Below are 16,587 nucleotides of genomic sequence, written 5' to 3'. Positions count from 1 at the left end.
CCTGACATATCATAGATGTTTAGCAACTATCAGTTATCTTCCTCAGGCCAAGCACGGTGGCTCACACCTGTAATGCCCACACTTTAGGAGGCCAAAGTAGGTAGCTCACTTGAGGTCAAGAATTCGAGACCATCTTGGCTAACATGGCGAAACCTCGTCTCTAGTAAATATACAAAAATTTGCCTAGTGTGGTGTCACACACCTGTAATTCCAACTACTCAGGAGGCTGAGGCAGGAGAATCACTTGAATACAGGAGGTGGAGGTTGCAGTGTGCTGAGATCGTGCCACTGTACTCCAGCCTAGGCGACAGTGAGTGAGGCACCAGCTTAATAAAAAAAGATACAGAAAAAATAAAGTTATCTTCCTTAATCTCTTTGTGTTAACTTCCTAGTGGAAATTTGAGAAGTCCTTTATTTGACATTAGAAAGGGAGGATGATTTTAATGGCATATTAATTCACTGTACAAGAAACACTTGTGAAGCATCTACTCGGCACCAGGAGTTGTCAGGCTGGTGAGGGGAGGCAGGTACTGCCATTGCAAGACAATGCGATAGGCTCTACGGAGGACACACGCTAGAGGGTCAGGATGGAAAGACAGGATCGTGATGCAGGGAGAGACTGGCAGAGAACACAGATTTTTGCAATAGATCAGATGGTAGAGAATGCAGCTCGAGATTTAAAGCAGTGACAGTTGAAACAGAGAGGAGAGAATTAGGAAGAGAGAGAAAAATTGGTGCCTAGTTCGGATGGAGCAATTGGCTCAGGGGACTAGGATAATTCAGGTTTTTGTCAGGAATGGGTGTTGGTGCCACCAACTAAGACAAGGAGTTTTTTTTAAGTAGTTTAGGAGATGCTATGGTGCCCCTCACCCCCAAATTCCTATGTTAAAATCCTAAGCCCCCCCCCCCCAGGTGATAGCATTAGAAGGTGAGGCCTTTGAAGGTGCTTAGGTCTTAAGGGCCCCAGATAGACCCCTTGTCCCTTCTACCATGTGAGGGCACAACTAGATTATACTATCTGCCCAGGCGTGGTGGCTGAGCCAAGAAATAAATTTCTTTTGTTCACACACTACCCAGTATATGGCATTTTCAAATAGCAGCCCAAACAGACTAAGACAGGTAAGGTTGATGAGGTCAGCTTTTGTCTAGTTGAGTTTGAAGTACTCATGGAAAACTTAGTGAAATAACCAGTAGGAAATTTGGTATATACATCCAAAGCTGAGACCTAGAGATACAGATTCAGAAGTCATAAAGGTAGTTTTGAAAGCATAATCACGGAGGATATTACCAAAGGATACTTGAGGGATAAAATGAAAAGAAGGGCAAGGATGGAGCCTGGGGAAATATTGACATTTAACGGGAAAGAAATGGAAGAGCATCCCATAAAGATGGATGAGAAAGGAATGCTCTGAGAGTTAGAAGGAGAATCAGGATGCTTGGGAGTCACAAAGGCCCAGGAAAGAGAACAATAAGGAAGAAACTGTCACCAATAACAGCAACAGAGTTTCAGGAACACAGAACTTAAAGGTCCTGTGGGAATGAGCAATAAGGTCACTGGTGACTCATTTTCACCATGAAAACAAGTGACATGGTGGAGGTAGAAGCCAGTTTGCAGTATCCTTTGATGCTTGGCTATGGAAGGAAGGAAAAGAATCGGATCAGAAGGAGACGGAGTGGAAGGGAGAAGCCGGTGCCAGATTTCCCATCTCTGTGGAAAAGAAGTTCATGTTCTGATGCATCTTCTCCGTTCCAAACGCAGAGCAGTGGCAGATAAAATACAAGGAGAGAAAGTCAAAGTGATATAGCTGGACTCATGGATCAAAACCTCGGAAGGATGGGGGTAGCCTGGATTGGCTGGACTCCGGGTCTGGGGGCAGGCAGGTATTGATGTAGGTCTTTTATGCCAATAGGACTAAAAGTACTCAATGCAAACTAGGGGACCCCAGCCAGGCTCATGTTGGAAAAAAGAGGCTGGTGTAGGGCCCCCCCACCCTCTTTTCATTCTTTCAGGTGAAAGGAACCTGAAAAGAGTCCCTTAGGACTAAACTAATATTAGTTTCATGGCAGTGGCTTACGGCACTAGCTTTGCTTTGGGGAGGCAACTGTAAAGCCTAGAGATTGGTGTGAGGAGTCAGGGAGTGGAGGTGGAGAAAAACAGCAGCAACAGCAGCAATAACCACAAAGCCTCCCCCTCAAAACAACCCCACAAATCAAACTTAATAAAGACAGCCAAGGTATCAACAGTCAGAATGTAAATTCACTGCCAAAGAAAATAGCTTTGTAGATAGACCTGATTAAAATAGTATAGCTGGGCTGCTCAGAGGAGAAGGTAAAGAAATGATGTTCATTTTAAAAGAAGGAAAAGTTAGGAAACAAAAAAGAAACAAGAACACAAGGTTTGAAAAAGAACCAGTTTGAAAATTTAGGGACTGAATCGTTGAACCCTGAGCGGATAAGATAAACTAGGCTAGATACAACTGAAGAGATTCGTGAATTGGAAGATATTAATAGCATTGTGAAATACAGTCCATTTCATGGCACAGAAATATAAAGAATGTTTAAAATCAATCATTAAATTGGGAAAGAATGAGTTGCCACGTGGTCAACTCATAGGAGCAGAAAAATACTAGGTTGGTGCAAAAGTAATTGTGGTTTTTGCCATTACTTTTAATGCAATTACTTTTGCACCAGCCATACAATAGAGAAAAGCAGAAAAGCAATACTTGAAACAATAAAGGCTAAGAATTTTCCAGGATTGAAGAGAGACACAAATCCTTACATCAAAGTATATTTGAGTAATAACAGTAATGGTAAACACTTATTTAGCCCTTATGTTCCAGGCAATATTCTATATGTTTTCTTTTTTAAAAAAAATCCATACATACACACACACACACATATAAAATTGCATTTTAGGTTTTGGGGTACATGTGAAGAACATGCAAGACTGTTGCATAGGTACATACGAGGCAATCTGGTTTGCTGCCTTCTTCCCCATCACCTATATCTGGCATTTCTCCCCATGTTATCCCTCCCCAACTCCCCACCCCCCACTGGAAAATATGGAACACTTCATGAGTTTGTGTGTCATCCTTGCACAGAGGCCATGCTCATCTGCTCTGTATTGTGCCAATTTTAGTATATGTGCTGCCAAAGCAAGCACAGCATTCTATATGCTTTCTGTGCATTAACTCTAATCCTCTAATATCCCTGGGATAAGAGAAATCTGCATGTGAATCAACTGGAAAAGAGAGAATGTATGTCATTCACCCAAGATCACACAACTGGGTGATGGGATTTGACCCCAAGCAGCCTGGCTACCCTCTAATACCTCTCTAAATTCTAAAGGATTAACAAAAATAAATCTATACCTGGATACATTGTCATGAAACTATAGATTATCAAAGCTTTTTAAAAAGAGCTTCTTGAGAGGAAAGAAGGATCACATCCAAAGGAACAACCCTCATCCTGATAGTGGGCTTCTGATTAGCAACAACAGTTGCAAGTCAATGAAAGGATGGATTCTAAAACCCAGGACAAGGCATGGGACACAAGAAACAAATGCCGGCCCATCAAATGATACAATGTCATACATTAACTCCACTGTGAAATACTAAGGAAGGAGCTGGTAGCCAGTGAAAGTTTGGAGTTAAAAGAGGAAGAGCAGCTGGGCACCAGGTGGCCCATGCCTGTAATCCCAGCACAGTGGGAGGCTGGGGAAGGAGATTATTTGAGTCCACAAGCTCAAGACCAGCCCGGACAACATAGTGAGACCCCGGCACTACAAAAAAAAATTTAAAAATTAGGCAAGCATGGTGGCGCTCACCTGTAGTCACAGCTTCTTGGGAGGCTGAGATGGGGAGGATGACTTGAGCCCAAGAGGTTGAGGCTGCAGTGAGCCATGATTGTGCCACTACATTCTAGCCTGGGTGACAGGGCAAGATCGTGTCTCAAAAAGAAAAAGAAAACATGATGAAGAGCCTGCCCCTGGAAGCCAAAAGTGAATGGTCTTCATGAAACTCTGAAGCAGAAGGGAAAACAGGGGTAGAAGGGGCAGAAAGTGACGAGCACATGCCTGAAGGCCTCTGGTTTCCAGTAATACGGGAAGAAAGGTCATCTCCTATAAAAGAAGGGGTCAGGAAAGAGGGCTGAAGGAGGATCATAAAGGTCAAAGATAACCTTTATGGGAAATGGATGAGAAGAGTCAGCGCATTGCTCGAAAGTCTTGGCAGTGTGGTGAAATTTTGAGTGAGTGGTGCCATCAGCCTAAATAATTGTGTTGTTTTCCCAGCTGTGCTTTGCAGCCTGCATGTAGGAGCACAGGAAATGGTTGAATTGATTCAGGATTTGTCTTCAGGGTAGGTTCAGCAGAGTATGGAAAAATTGAGTAAGTGAAGGTCAAAATGAGCTTTGGAGTCCAACAGAGACTCTTGGGGATTGGAGGGTTCGGTGAGGTCAAGGAGAAAGCGTCCTGGGAGTGAAAGTCACAGAACACAGGTTGGGGCTGGAGCAAAAGTAACTAGAGCTTTCAGATTTCAGAAGTGGAGTAATTCCAGGAGGTTCAAAAGCCTGTGGAGCTTGAAGGGGAGTGGTTAGAGGTGGAATGGAGGTGAAGGTCATTGAAGGAGAAGGAAAGGAAAAGGAATTTGGAGGCTGGGCCTGTAGTGTTGACGGGCTGCCCATGTGGACCCTGAAATCACAAAGATGTGGATATAAGTTAGGGCAAGGTGGAGTCCTGGGCATGGTCCATGGTGTTCATGAAGCCAGGGGTCATGTGGTCTGTAAATAATAGCAGTCATCACTGATCATCAATGAGGTGTGTGGCTGGAAAGCATGAGTCTGGAGGAGGAGGGCCCCAGAAAAGTGCCAGTCATTCTACAAGTGACCACTAACCTCAGGAGTGTGTGTGTGTGTGAGAGAGAGAGAGAGAGTCAGTCTTGCTCTGTCACCCGGGTTAGAGTACAGTGGTATGATCTTGGATCACTGCAACCTCGACCACCTGGGCTCAGGTGATCCTCCCACCTCAGCCTCTCAAGTAGCTGGAACTACAGGTGCACACCACCATGCCCAGCTAATTTTGGTATTTTTTGTATAGAGATGGGGTTTTGCCATGTTGCCCAGGCTGGTCTCCAACTCCTGGGCTCAAGTAATCCTCTTGCCTCACCCTCCCAAAATGCTGGGATTACAGGCATGGGCCATCACACCAGGCCCCTGGGTCACCTCTTACACCAGAGCTAATGGGTTCATTTGATCAATCTGAGCAGTACTCACAGAATTCAGTAGTCTTCTCACACCTTTTCCCCGGTTTCAAAGTCCAGAGTCAGAGCCACTTTCTGACTTGAGTGGTTATGGCAGGGCCCCATCTAATGGCCCTTTTGCAAAGTACAGCTGGAGCAAGCAGGCTTGCCTATGCCCCTTTTCTCATCAAAAGGAAGGCAAAGAAGGTAGAGATTAGACCAGCAGGCCCTGACTAGGAATTAACATCTTCGAGAATAAAGAAGTAATCATGATGGCAGCAATGTGGATTTTGACTTGTAATAATGGTGACGGACACACGGATATTGGCAGGAATATTTACATGAGCCCAGCATCCTGCCAACCTGTCTATAGATAGCCACAATCTCATGAAATCCTCACAACTATTAATATCCCCATTTTACAACTGACACTGAGGCTTAGTGAAAACCAGTGGTCTGCACAACCTCAGAGCTAGCAAGTGTCGGATCTAGGACTCAATTCTAGGTTAGTTTAGCCTTGGAGCACGAGCTTTCATATAACTAATCTGCTGTCTTTGGCTCTAAAAATGAGATAAGACTGTATATGGAGCCAGGTGCAGTGGCTGATGCCTATAATCCCAGCACTTTAGGAGGCTGAGGCAGACAGATTACTTGAGGTCAGGAGTTTGAGACCAGCATGGCCAACAAGCTGAAACCCTGTCTTTACTAAAAATAAAAAAATTAGCCAGGCATGGTGGTGCATGCTTGTAATCCTAGCTGCTTGAGAGGCTGAGACAGGAGAATCACTTGAACCCAGGAGGCAGAGACTGCAGTGAGTTGAGATCACGCCACTGCTCCAGTCTGGGCAACAGAAAAAGAAAAGAAAAAAAAAAAAAAAAAGACGGTACATGGAGTCAGCTACTCTAGTTTTTAAAGTCTGGTTGGAGATTTAAATTTTCAGTGAGGAAAAGGAAGTAAGTCATTCCCATCTTAAAGAAGCATTGTCAAAGGAATTTTTTTTCTACTTCCAAGTTTTGCAGGGAGGCAAATATTCTGAAAGGAATTATCATAGTAATAATGTCCCTTACCACTTTTTTTAAATAAAAAACTCTTTTATTACTAGGAATTTTCTCAGATTTAGTACCGCATAATGGGTGTTTATCAACTGGAATAGTGAGGGAAAATGGCCTTCCAGCCATGCATCCAGTTTTTATACATCTTCAAACATGGATGGAAGGCGGAGCTGGCTGGCCTCAAGTCTGGGTCAAGTCAGCTTCCCCAGGATTAGAAGGGGAGACTGGTAAGCTAACAGCAGGATGCAGGTGATAGATGAAGGAGGGGATGTTTCTCATGAAAACAAATTCTCAGAGAAAGAGGATCTGGGTAGGAACACCAGAGAGATTGAGCATCAGAGAGATTGGCCTCAGAGACCCAAAAGCAAAATAAATAAGTTAAAAATAAAACAGTCCTAGGCCAGGCATGGTGGCTCACACCTATCCCAACTCTTTGGGAGGCTGAGGTGGGTGGATCACTTGAGGTCAGGACTTTGAGACCATCCTGACCAACATAGTGAAACCTCATCTAGTAGAGATGTTTTGTATGTTTAGTAGAAACATACAAAAATTAGCCAGGCATGAAAATATGCACCTGTAGTTCGAGCTACTCGGGAGGCTGAGGCACAAGAATTGCTTGAACCCAGGAGGCGGAGGTTGCAGTGAGCTGAGATCACGCCACTGCACTCCAGCCTGGGCAACAGAGTGAGACTCCATCTCAAAAAATTTTTTTTTTAAATATGGCCAGGCACAGTGGCTCACACCTATAATCCCAGCACTTTGGGAGACAGAGGCGGGCAGATCACCTGAGGTCAGGATTTCAAGACCAGCCTGACCAACATGGTGAAACCCTGTCTCTACTGAAAATAAAAAATTAGCCAGGCATGGTGGCACATGCCTGTAGTCTCAGCTACTCAGGAAGCTGAGGCAGCAGAATCGCTTGAACCCGGGAGGCAGAGGTTGCAGTGAGCTGAGATCATGCCACTGCACTCCAGCCCAGGCAACAGAGTGAGACTCTGTCTCAATAAATAAAATAAAATTTTAAAATTAAAATAAAATAAAACAAGGCTTATGATAAACCCAGGGGCTCCTTGGCAGGAGCAAAATTGAACCGAGAGCTCTATTCCTGAAGTCCCACGTCTGAACGGTGTATTTTTCCTATCTCGTAGTCCCCACGTGCCTTTCTCAGCTGAAATCAAGTGGCAAAGGACATCTCAGAATACTCACAGCCAAAACTTCTCAGCATAGCTCCCTACGTGGAGCAAGAGACAACTCTGCAAGTCTTTGTCCTGAACCGTTTATGGATTTTCCATGGTCTGCAAGACCTCGGGCTCACAATGCCTGCCAGCTGGCAGCTGGCAGCTGCTGTCCAGCCTGGGAACAGAGCTTGCTCCCGACTGTGGCGAGTCCTCCTGGGGTTTATTGTGGATTTTCCTGGTTTTGCGTTTTCATCCTGAAAACCTTCCAGCCTGTCCTTAATGAAGATTTTAGCTGGGGGAAATTGCATCAGTGCCTTGTGTATTTCTGTCAACCTTCTAAATTATGTTAGTTGTAAGTAAAAAGAGTACAGTAAATCCTTGTATCCACTGTGGGCTGTTCCTGGGAATCATAATGGACAATAGAATAATAAGTAATGGACAGGAAGACGCTCTTAGAACCAAGTTGGAAAACTCCTCCACTGCCAGACGAAAACTAGCCCCCTGCATCGTTATCAGGAAATCAAGTGAAGCCAGTAAACACTTGTGGAGCTCCTTTTAAGTCCCAGCACCAAAGAATATTACCTAATACTTCTAGTTAAGAGAGCACCGTACTAAGTATTATCTCAGTTAATATTCACAACAGCACATAAGGTTAATGCTCAGTTTGCAGATGAGGGCACTGTGGTTGAGAGATGTTTTTAATACATTGCCCAAGGCCACGCAATGAATAATTGACAAAACTGAGATCTGGGGTCTTTTGATTGTGTCTGCTCTTTCCACACTCTACCTCAGCTGCTGGGAAGCAGATCCTGGGACCAGAATGGACCTCTGTAGGAAGCCTCAGAGATAGAAGCTTTCTGCCCTCAATTGGCTGATTGAATTAATGGAACAATAGGAGATAAGTGATGGAATTATTTCATGGTTTGGTTGAAAAAGTCTTCAGTATATAAATAAATGTTGCATAAATCATGGGAAATGAGAGAGATAAGGGAAAAGACAGAAGTATTTTATTTATCAAACCTTGGGGAAAAGCATCTTTTCCTCAAATACCCAATATGGCATGTATCATTTTTTTGTTGTTGTTATTAGGACAATGTATCCTCACTTTGGGAGGCCGAGGCGGGTGGATCATGAGGTCAAGAGATCGAGACCATCCTGGCCAACATGGTGAAACCCCGTCTCTGCTAAAAATACAAAAATTAGCCAGGCGTTTGGCACGCACCTGTAGTCCCAGCTACTCAGGAGGCTGAGGCAGAAGAATCGCATGAACCCAGGAGGTGGAGGTTGCAGTGAGCCAAGACTGCGCCATTGCACTCCAGCCCGGCGACAGAGCAAGACTCTGTCTAAAAAAAAAGAGAGAAAGAAAAAAGCAAAAAAAACACAAGGGATCCTTTTTTTACCCAGACCCAAATTCAACTGCCTTCAAAGAGATGGGACAATGTTTAGAGAGCAAAGTTTCACACTGAAAACCAGCTTTTCCAAGGAGCTCCAAAGGTGCACGTTTAAATTTGGCGCTAAGTTGGAGGGCTTTGCAAATGTAGGCCGGAGACCCCTGGCCCACACTTGGATGACAAGGCGTGAAGTGAGGACCCTTTGCCTGGAAGACTGTACCTCCATATCAGAAACCTTTTTAAAGCTGAACTTTATAATGGAAACGCGGCCACAACCTGCTATCAGCAACCACGATATTAAACAGGCATGGAGCCAATAGCAGTGGTGCGGAGCCAGCGAGGAGAGATTAGCATCACAAGTAAGAGATTTTAGGCTCAGTGCCAGAAGAGGTTTTTTTTTCCTCCCTTTTTATTAAAAAATAATTTTTTATTATTTTTTAATAAAAAGGGAGACAAAAAAAAAGAGGTGGAAAGGTGCAAAAGAATTCCTGTTTAGCCACCCTCCATGAGATCATTCTCCTTGGTTATCCAGATAAGTACAGAAACAAACCACTGCCTGTCTGAAAACCTGGCAGTCACTTGACCTTAAAATGGTCTCTGCAATAACCCTTCCAACCTGCTCCACTCTCCTGTCCTTGGCTCGCCCATGTGCAGAATGGAGCGTGTGACCTCCAGCACAGGGAAAATAATCAGCAGCAAGGTTCACTGTTTCCACTTGGAGTTAGAGGAAAGACCATGTGCGCACAACTTTGGGTTGCTACCTTCTTGCCCTGCGCTGCTCTAAGAAGAGACGTGCAGTAGTTGGAAGTTTTGCTACTGGCAGAGCGTCGTTCCAGCACTCAGTTTGACTTTGTGCAAGATGGTGCTTTTCTAACTAACTCCTCCCTTTAAGGTGTAGCCTTCTGAAGTCTCAGATTTCAGGAGAGGACGCCAGTCCCAGGAGTTGTATAATGCAGCAGAGCAAAGGTGGCGTTTTCCAGGTGAGCTTGGGGACTGCCCCCTTGCGCTCTCCCTCTCCCGACTGCCCATGGCTTGATGGCTTCGGATGGGCAGCGGGCGCTCTGTTAAAAACAGCTCTCAGAGACTAGGGGATGTGCTCCGTCTTGCTGCTTGCTCCAGACCAGCACGAGATTTGTTGCAGATTCTTTTACACTTTTTATTTGGAAAATTTCAAACCTACAGAGAAGTTGCAAGAAGAGTGCAGCGATTCTGCATTCACCAGTTGTTAACGTTTTTCTCCATTTGCTTTGTCTCTTCCTCTCCATACATATTTCCACATTATTTCCACCCCACCCCCAGAACCCTTTGAGAGTTATTTGCAGACATCATGACTCTTTACCCCCCTCCTTTTTTTTTTTTTTTTTGGAGACGGGGTTTCATTCTCGTTGCCCAGGCTGGAGTGCAATGGCCCGACCTCAGTTCACTGAAACCTCCGCCTCCTGGGTTCAAGTGATTCTCCTGCCTCAGCCTCCCAAGTATTTGGGATTACAGGCAACTGCCACCACATCCAGCTAATTTTTGTATTTTTAATAGAGATGGGGTTTCACCATGGTGGCCAGGCTGGTCTCGAACTCCTGACCTCAGATGATTCACCTGCCTCGGCCTCCCAAAGTGCTGGGATTACAGGCATGGGCCACCACATATGGCCTCACCCTTTATCCTTGAATACTTCATTGTGCCCTAAGAACCAGGGCTTTCCCTTACGTATCATAGTGCAATGCTTAGGTTCTGGAAGCTTAACATTGGTACAATACTATTATCTGATAAAGAAGCATATTTACATCTTGCCGATTATCCCAAAATGTTTTTTCAATAGCAAACAACAATTTTAAGAAAAAACAATTTAAAAAATAAAAACGTCATGACTTCATGACTTGCCTCGATACTCAGGAGGCTGAGGCAAGAATGGCCGGAGCCCATGTGTCCAAGTCCAACCTGAGTAACGTAGTGAGACCCCATCTCTTAAGAAATAAATCCGTAAATAAATAACCCTTCATGACCCATGTTCCAGTAGAGGCTCACACATTGCATTTCATGGTCACTTTCTTTAATCTCCTCTTTAATCTGGTGCCATTTCTCATCTTTTTTTTTTTTTGAGATGGAGTTTAACTCCTGTTGCCCAGTCTGGAGTGTAATGGCATGATCTGAGCTCACTGCAACCTCTGCCTCTTGAGCTCAAGCAACCCTCCCACCTCCCGAGTTGTTGGCATGCGCCACCACACCTGGCTAATTTTTCTATTTTTTTTGTGGAAATGAGGTCTTGCTATGTTGCCCAGGCTAGTCTCGAACTCCTGAGCTCAAGTTACCTGCGCTTCCCGGCCTCCCACGCCCAGCCCGTTTCTCAGCTTTTCTTTGTCTCTCATGACACTGGCATTTTGCAGAGCATTGGCTGGTTTTGTGCATGTCCTCATCACTGGGTTTTCCCCACTGTGTTCTCACGATTAGATTCAGACAGTGCATCTTTGGCAAGAATTCTATATTAGCAATACTGAGTCCTTGTGGACTTTCAAAATATCCTTTCCCCAATATGCATGGCTTCCCTGTGGTATGTATGTATGTACGTATATATGTATGTAGAGATGGGGTCTCCCTGTGTTACCCAGGCTGGTCTTGAACTCCTGGGCTCAAGCCATCCTCCTGCCTCAGCCTTCCAAACTGCTAGGAACACAGGCATGAGCCATTGTGCATAGCCTTCCCTGTATTTTATTTTCTGGCCTTTGAGAAGACTTTAGCCTTCTTTGTTTTCCGTAGCTGTGATCATCACAGATCTGGTGTCAGAGGCCTGGGGAGAGTTGGTCGTGTTCTCATGTTCTTCTTTCATTTTTTTTCTTTTTGAGACAGAGTTTCACTATTGTTGCCCAGGTTGGAGTGCAGTGGCACAATCTCAGCTCACTGCAACCTCTGCCTCCCGGGTTCAAGTGATTCTCCTGCCTTAGCCTCCTGAGTAGCTGGGATTATAGGTGCCCACCACCACACCTGGCTAATTTGTTATATTCTTAGTAGAGACAGGGTTTCACCATATTGACATGGCTGGTCTCAAACCCCTGACCTCAGGCGATCCCACAGAGCTATCTGCCAGGGGAACCCATGTAGACCCCACATCTGATCATTTTCACAGTAGCTGGCACCCAGGATCTTCTGTCACTGGCCACTATTTTCCTGTGTTGTTCTACTATTCCATGCTCCCTGCTTCAAAGATACATGCCCAGAATAGCAGGTCAGGATGTGAGAGTCTTCAGTGCCAGCGTTACCTGGGAGCTTGTTAGGATCTCAGGACCACTCCATCTCAAAAAATATATATCTATGTATATATATTCTAAACTTTTTACATCTGCTGCTACTTGTTGGCTACTTGCTGGCAAACAAAATGAGTAAACTACTAGCAAATAAATAGCAATATTAAAATTCAACGTACCTGGTTGTCTAACAGTTCAGTGCAGCAAAAGCAAAAAATAAAAATTAAAACATTGAGTGTTAAGCTTCTATTAATGTATGAGATACTAGAAGATGTCTGAGGGATGCAGAGTTGGATGAGATATATCCTATAGCTCGTTTCCCATGTCTCCAAGGCCACATGTGCTTGTAGTACTGAGGCACTGAATGGTACTTCAGCAATGATCATCCTTTTATTAGAATCCTTGGGATGCTTCTAAGTCCAGATTTGCAGAATTCAGCAAAATGAATGACTTTTGCTGTCACCTGTCAAGTTGATTTCATCTTCTCTGTCCAGACAGCTATCCAAACCAATATAACCAGGAAATTTACTCTGGATTTCTCAGTTTGATAGATGAATGTTTTTTAAAACAAGAATCACAATGAGCCGGTTGCCTTTTATTGGCTATGGTTTAGGAAGAGAGACTTTAAAAGCTTGGAGTTGAAGGATAATGGTTCAACCTTTCTTGGAGTGTGATTTATGACCTCCTAATTTAACAAAAGTAACAACAACTAAGACAAACCACTTATTAGAAGTTCCTGGCAATTCCATCAGGGAGATAGGGGTTGGGACCTTGAGAGCCCAAGAATTAAACAATAACTGAATGTTATCCAAAATCTGAATTCATCATATACATTATTGCTCTACTAAAATATTTACAAATAGGTGATCAAGAAAGCCTTGGCAGAGGCCAAGATCTTGAAAGATAAGTTGGTGTGTGCCAGGCAGGTAGGGTGGGGAGAGCTTTCAGGGCACGGGAGGAGCAAGGGTGAGAACATTGAAGGTTGAAGGGTGAGCAGCGTATGGACAGGAAGCTTCAGGCTCCAAGGGGCCATAAGGGCAGGCCCAGAGCAAGGAAGAGAGAAAGGAAGATGGTCCAGGGAGGTGAGTTGATGAGAGGAGGCAGGTATACTAAGTCTGTTCATGTGTGTAGCATTTGAGAGTTTGCAGAGCATCTTCATACCCACTACCCCACCAGGTCCTGAGAGCTCAGTGAGGGGGTGTGGCAGCTAATGTCCTCACTTCCAGGAGATGAAATAGAGGCCTGGAGACTTTATAAAGTCATACAACTCCTAAGTGCTGGAGACAGGATTAGTACCAGTTATTTGGACTTTTGGAGTCTGATCTTTCCGCCATAAACTGATATGTTTCAGGAGCACTGAGGAAAGCTTCCTAGCATATTGGGAAGAAAACTCATGGCTGGGGTATGGACAGACGGATGGATGGATGGATGGATGGATGGATGGATGGATGTGGAGATCAGAGTCTCAAGAGAAAGAGAGTTAAGAGTCCACAGTTAGGTGGATGAGATGGGGATTCAGATGTCTATCAGGAAGGTAGATTTGTGAGATATAGAGGCAGTGGAATAAATAGAACTTGGTGCCTGATCACATGTGAGAATGAGAAAGAAGAGTTTAGGTTAACACCCAAGTTTTGACCTTGGATGGTTAAAAGACCACAAAGAAAAATAAACTTAAACCTTAGAGCCAAAGTGGTAAAGGTGGAGATTATGAATGTAGCTTTCAATATGTCTAATTGTCCGTTGATATCCATGCATCTAGAATTCAGGAAAAGTGTCTGAGATATTCAGGAGATTCATTAGGTCATCAGCGATCAAAGGTTAACATTTTATTATAGATGTTCACTGTGTTATTACAAATAACATTACCAAATTAGAAAAATAAAAAGGAAAGCTCTTAAACATGTAACAATTGCAGATAGGCTCATTTATGTTACAGCCATATATTGAAATGCAATTCAGACCTTAAAAATGAGTGCTAGCTTTGGGAGGCTGAGGCAGATTACTTGAGGTCAGATGTTCGAGATCAGCCTGGTCAACATGGTGAAACCCCATCTCTACGAAAATACAAAAATTAGCCGCATGTGGTGGCATGCGCCTGTAATCCCTGCTGCTCAGGGTACTGACTGAGGCAGGAGAATTGCTTGAACCCAGGAGGCAGAGGTTGCAGTGAGCCAAGATCACACCACTGCACTCCAGCCTGGGCAATGAAGTGCGATTCTATCTCAAAAAAAAAAAAAAGAGTGCTGGTTTGGTAGGTCACTGCGGGCAGAGCACTTGAGTCCAGAGTTTGAGACCAATCTGAGCAATACGGCAAAACCCTATCTCTACAAAAAAAATAGCCTATATTCCCAGCTACTCAGGAGACTGAGGTGGGAGGATCACCCGAGCCTGGGGAGGTTGAGGCTGCAATGAGCCATGATCGCGCCACTGCACTCCAACCTGGGCAACAGAGCAAGACCCTGTCTCACAAAAGGAGAAAGAAGCGGAGAAGTCCTTGTTGATACTGACATCTGTCACTGGCAGGGTACTTCCCAGGCCAGATCAAAATGAAGTGGGCTTTCCCTGCTTTATGTCATCAGATCTTCTCTACTACCCAGTGAGGGAGGAACCGACACTGTTCTTACTTCACAGATGAGATTCCATAATAAAGATTCTTTATTCTGTCTAAAAAAAAGAACTGGTATGATTGTGATAAGAAAAAAAGGAGAAAATGTTTTTTAAAAATTGGCCAAGCACGGGAGCTCACACCTGTAATCCCAGCACTGTGGGAAGCCGAAGTGTGGAGACTGCTTGACCTCATGAGCTCATGAGTTCGAGACCAGACTGGGCAACATAGTGAAACCTTGTCTCTACTAAAAATACAAAATTAGCAGGCTGTGGTGGCACGTGCCCTAGTCTCCAGCGACTCGGGAGGCTGAGACAGGAGAATTGCTTGAACCCGGGAGGCGGAGGTTGTAGTGAGCTGAGATTGCACCATTGCACTCCAGCCTGGGCGACGCAGTGACACTCCATCTCAAAAATATAAATAAAATAAATAAAAAATGACATCACAGGCCAGGCACAGGCCAGGCACAATGGCCTCACATCTGTAATCCCAGCACTTTGGGTGGCTGAGGCAGGAGGACAGCTTGAGCCCAGGAGTTCGAGAGCAGCCTGGGCAACATCGTGGGACCTTGTCTCTACTAAAAAAAAAAAATGTTTTTAATGACATAAGAGACAGCCAGAATTGATTGACGAGAGTGTATATGAGAGCTGGCCCTTGGAGGCAGGGATGAGGTGGCAGATTTCTCCCCACTGGGGAAAAATACAAACAACAGGCCCACCCAGGGGCCTAATTCTACCACAACCCTGGGAAGGGCTCTGGAAGCCAAACCCTCCCTACCTGCCGGCCCAAGCCTGGCTTACCCGTGCCTGGAGGGTTCCTCCAGGAGTCTTCTAGGCAGCTGCCCTGGGGGGCAGGGGCCGTGGAACTCAGCCAGGAGGCCTTGCGTAGTTTCCCTGACGTTGCCTTGAGAGGTCAATCCGCATAGACAGAAATCACAGCCAGTCCACATAGAGGGAAAACCAAACCAAACAGAGCCTACCAGGAACATGTAACAATTTGTTCCTTTCTTTTGCTTTGCCTGACAGTAGATGCAATCTATCATGATTCTTAAGTGGTTTTGGGCTGGTGCCCATTCCATTGTTTTTGCCCAGAGAGGCTCACCAGGAATGAGCTGGAAGGAGACACAAGCCCTGATATACCTCGGGAAGTTGTTTGATGAACAAGAGAAGGAAACTCTGAGAGCAGGGCTGCTGGCCTCCTCTTCTTTCTATGCCCTGTGCGGCCACCCTACCGCATGGGACGCTGCAGCCATCTGTCCCAGTATTTCATTCTTTTCTGTTGAGGCTGAGCCAGTGTAGTGGCTGTGTCAGGAACCCTGCCTCTTTGTGCAAAGAATTCATTGTTCAGAGAAGGTTGAGGATCCAGTTCACCTCGGCATGGCACACCCCAAACACGGAGGCTGTGAAAGGCTGGGCTGTCTGTGTCTCCAGGCTCAATATCGATTTGTCAATTTTAGAGAAAACCAGCAGTTCTAGTTCCCAGAGACCACCCTGAGAATTGAAATCAGAAAGAACGGGGAGAAATTGAAGCTGTTTTTAAGCTCAGCTTCTGAGACTTATTTTAGGAGGCTTATTGATCATACTTCGGGGAAACTGTTCCGCGTCTCTGCTGCCAGAATCTACAAGTGCACATGTGAAGTGTTGGCCTGGACTCATAAGATGGTCTGTGTGTCCAAGGGAGGCTGCAGCCCAGAGGAGAATTCAGATTGAGGCTACCTTGCATGGAAATTAGACCAAGCTCATGAAAGGGCCCTGTTATAACTGCCCTGGGAACTGTAACTTAGAAGTAATTTTGAGGCCGGGCACGGTGGCTCACACCTGTAATCCCAGCACTTTGGGAGGCCGAGGCGGTTGGATCACAAGGTCAGGAGATCAAGACCATCCTGGTC

At 45.0% G+C, this 16,587-nt stretch overlaps 1 protein-coding gene and 1 non-coding gene across 2 annotated transcripts in view; one reads left to right on the top strand and one right to left on the bottom strand.

Annotated features, from left to right (window-relative positions):
* The window catches only part of PITPNC1 (phosphatidylinositol transfer protein cytoplasmic 1), a 311,718-nt gene that overhangs the window by 220,955 nt on the left and 74,176 nt on the right, over window positions 1-16,587 (top strand). The gene's annotated exons all lie outside the window — the stretch shown is intronic.
* Window positions 3,057-3,163, bottom strand: LOC118154223 (U6 spliceosomal RNA). Its single transcript, XR_004744115.3, has one exon. It is a non-coding gene; the product is annotated as a U6 spliceosomal RNA (small nuclear RNA).

The sequence above is a fragment of the Callithrix jacchus genome, chromosome 5 (genome assembly GCF_049354715.1).
Source record: "Callithrix jacchus isolate 240 chromosome 5, calJac240_pri, whole genome shotgun sequence".
NCBI classification, from domain to species: domain Eukaryota; kingdom Metazoa; phylum Chordata; class Mammalia; order Primates; family Cebidae; genus Callithrix; species Callithrix jacchus.
The sequence above is the reverse complement of the archived record's forward strand: the minus strand, read 5'-3'. Positions and strand labels throughout refer to the sequence as shown.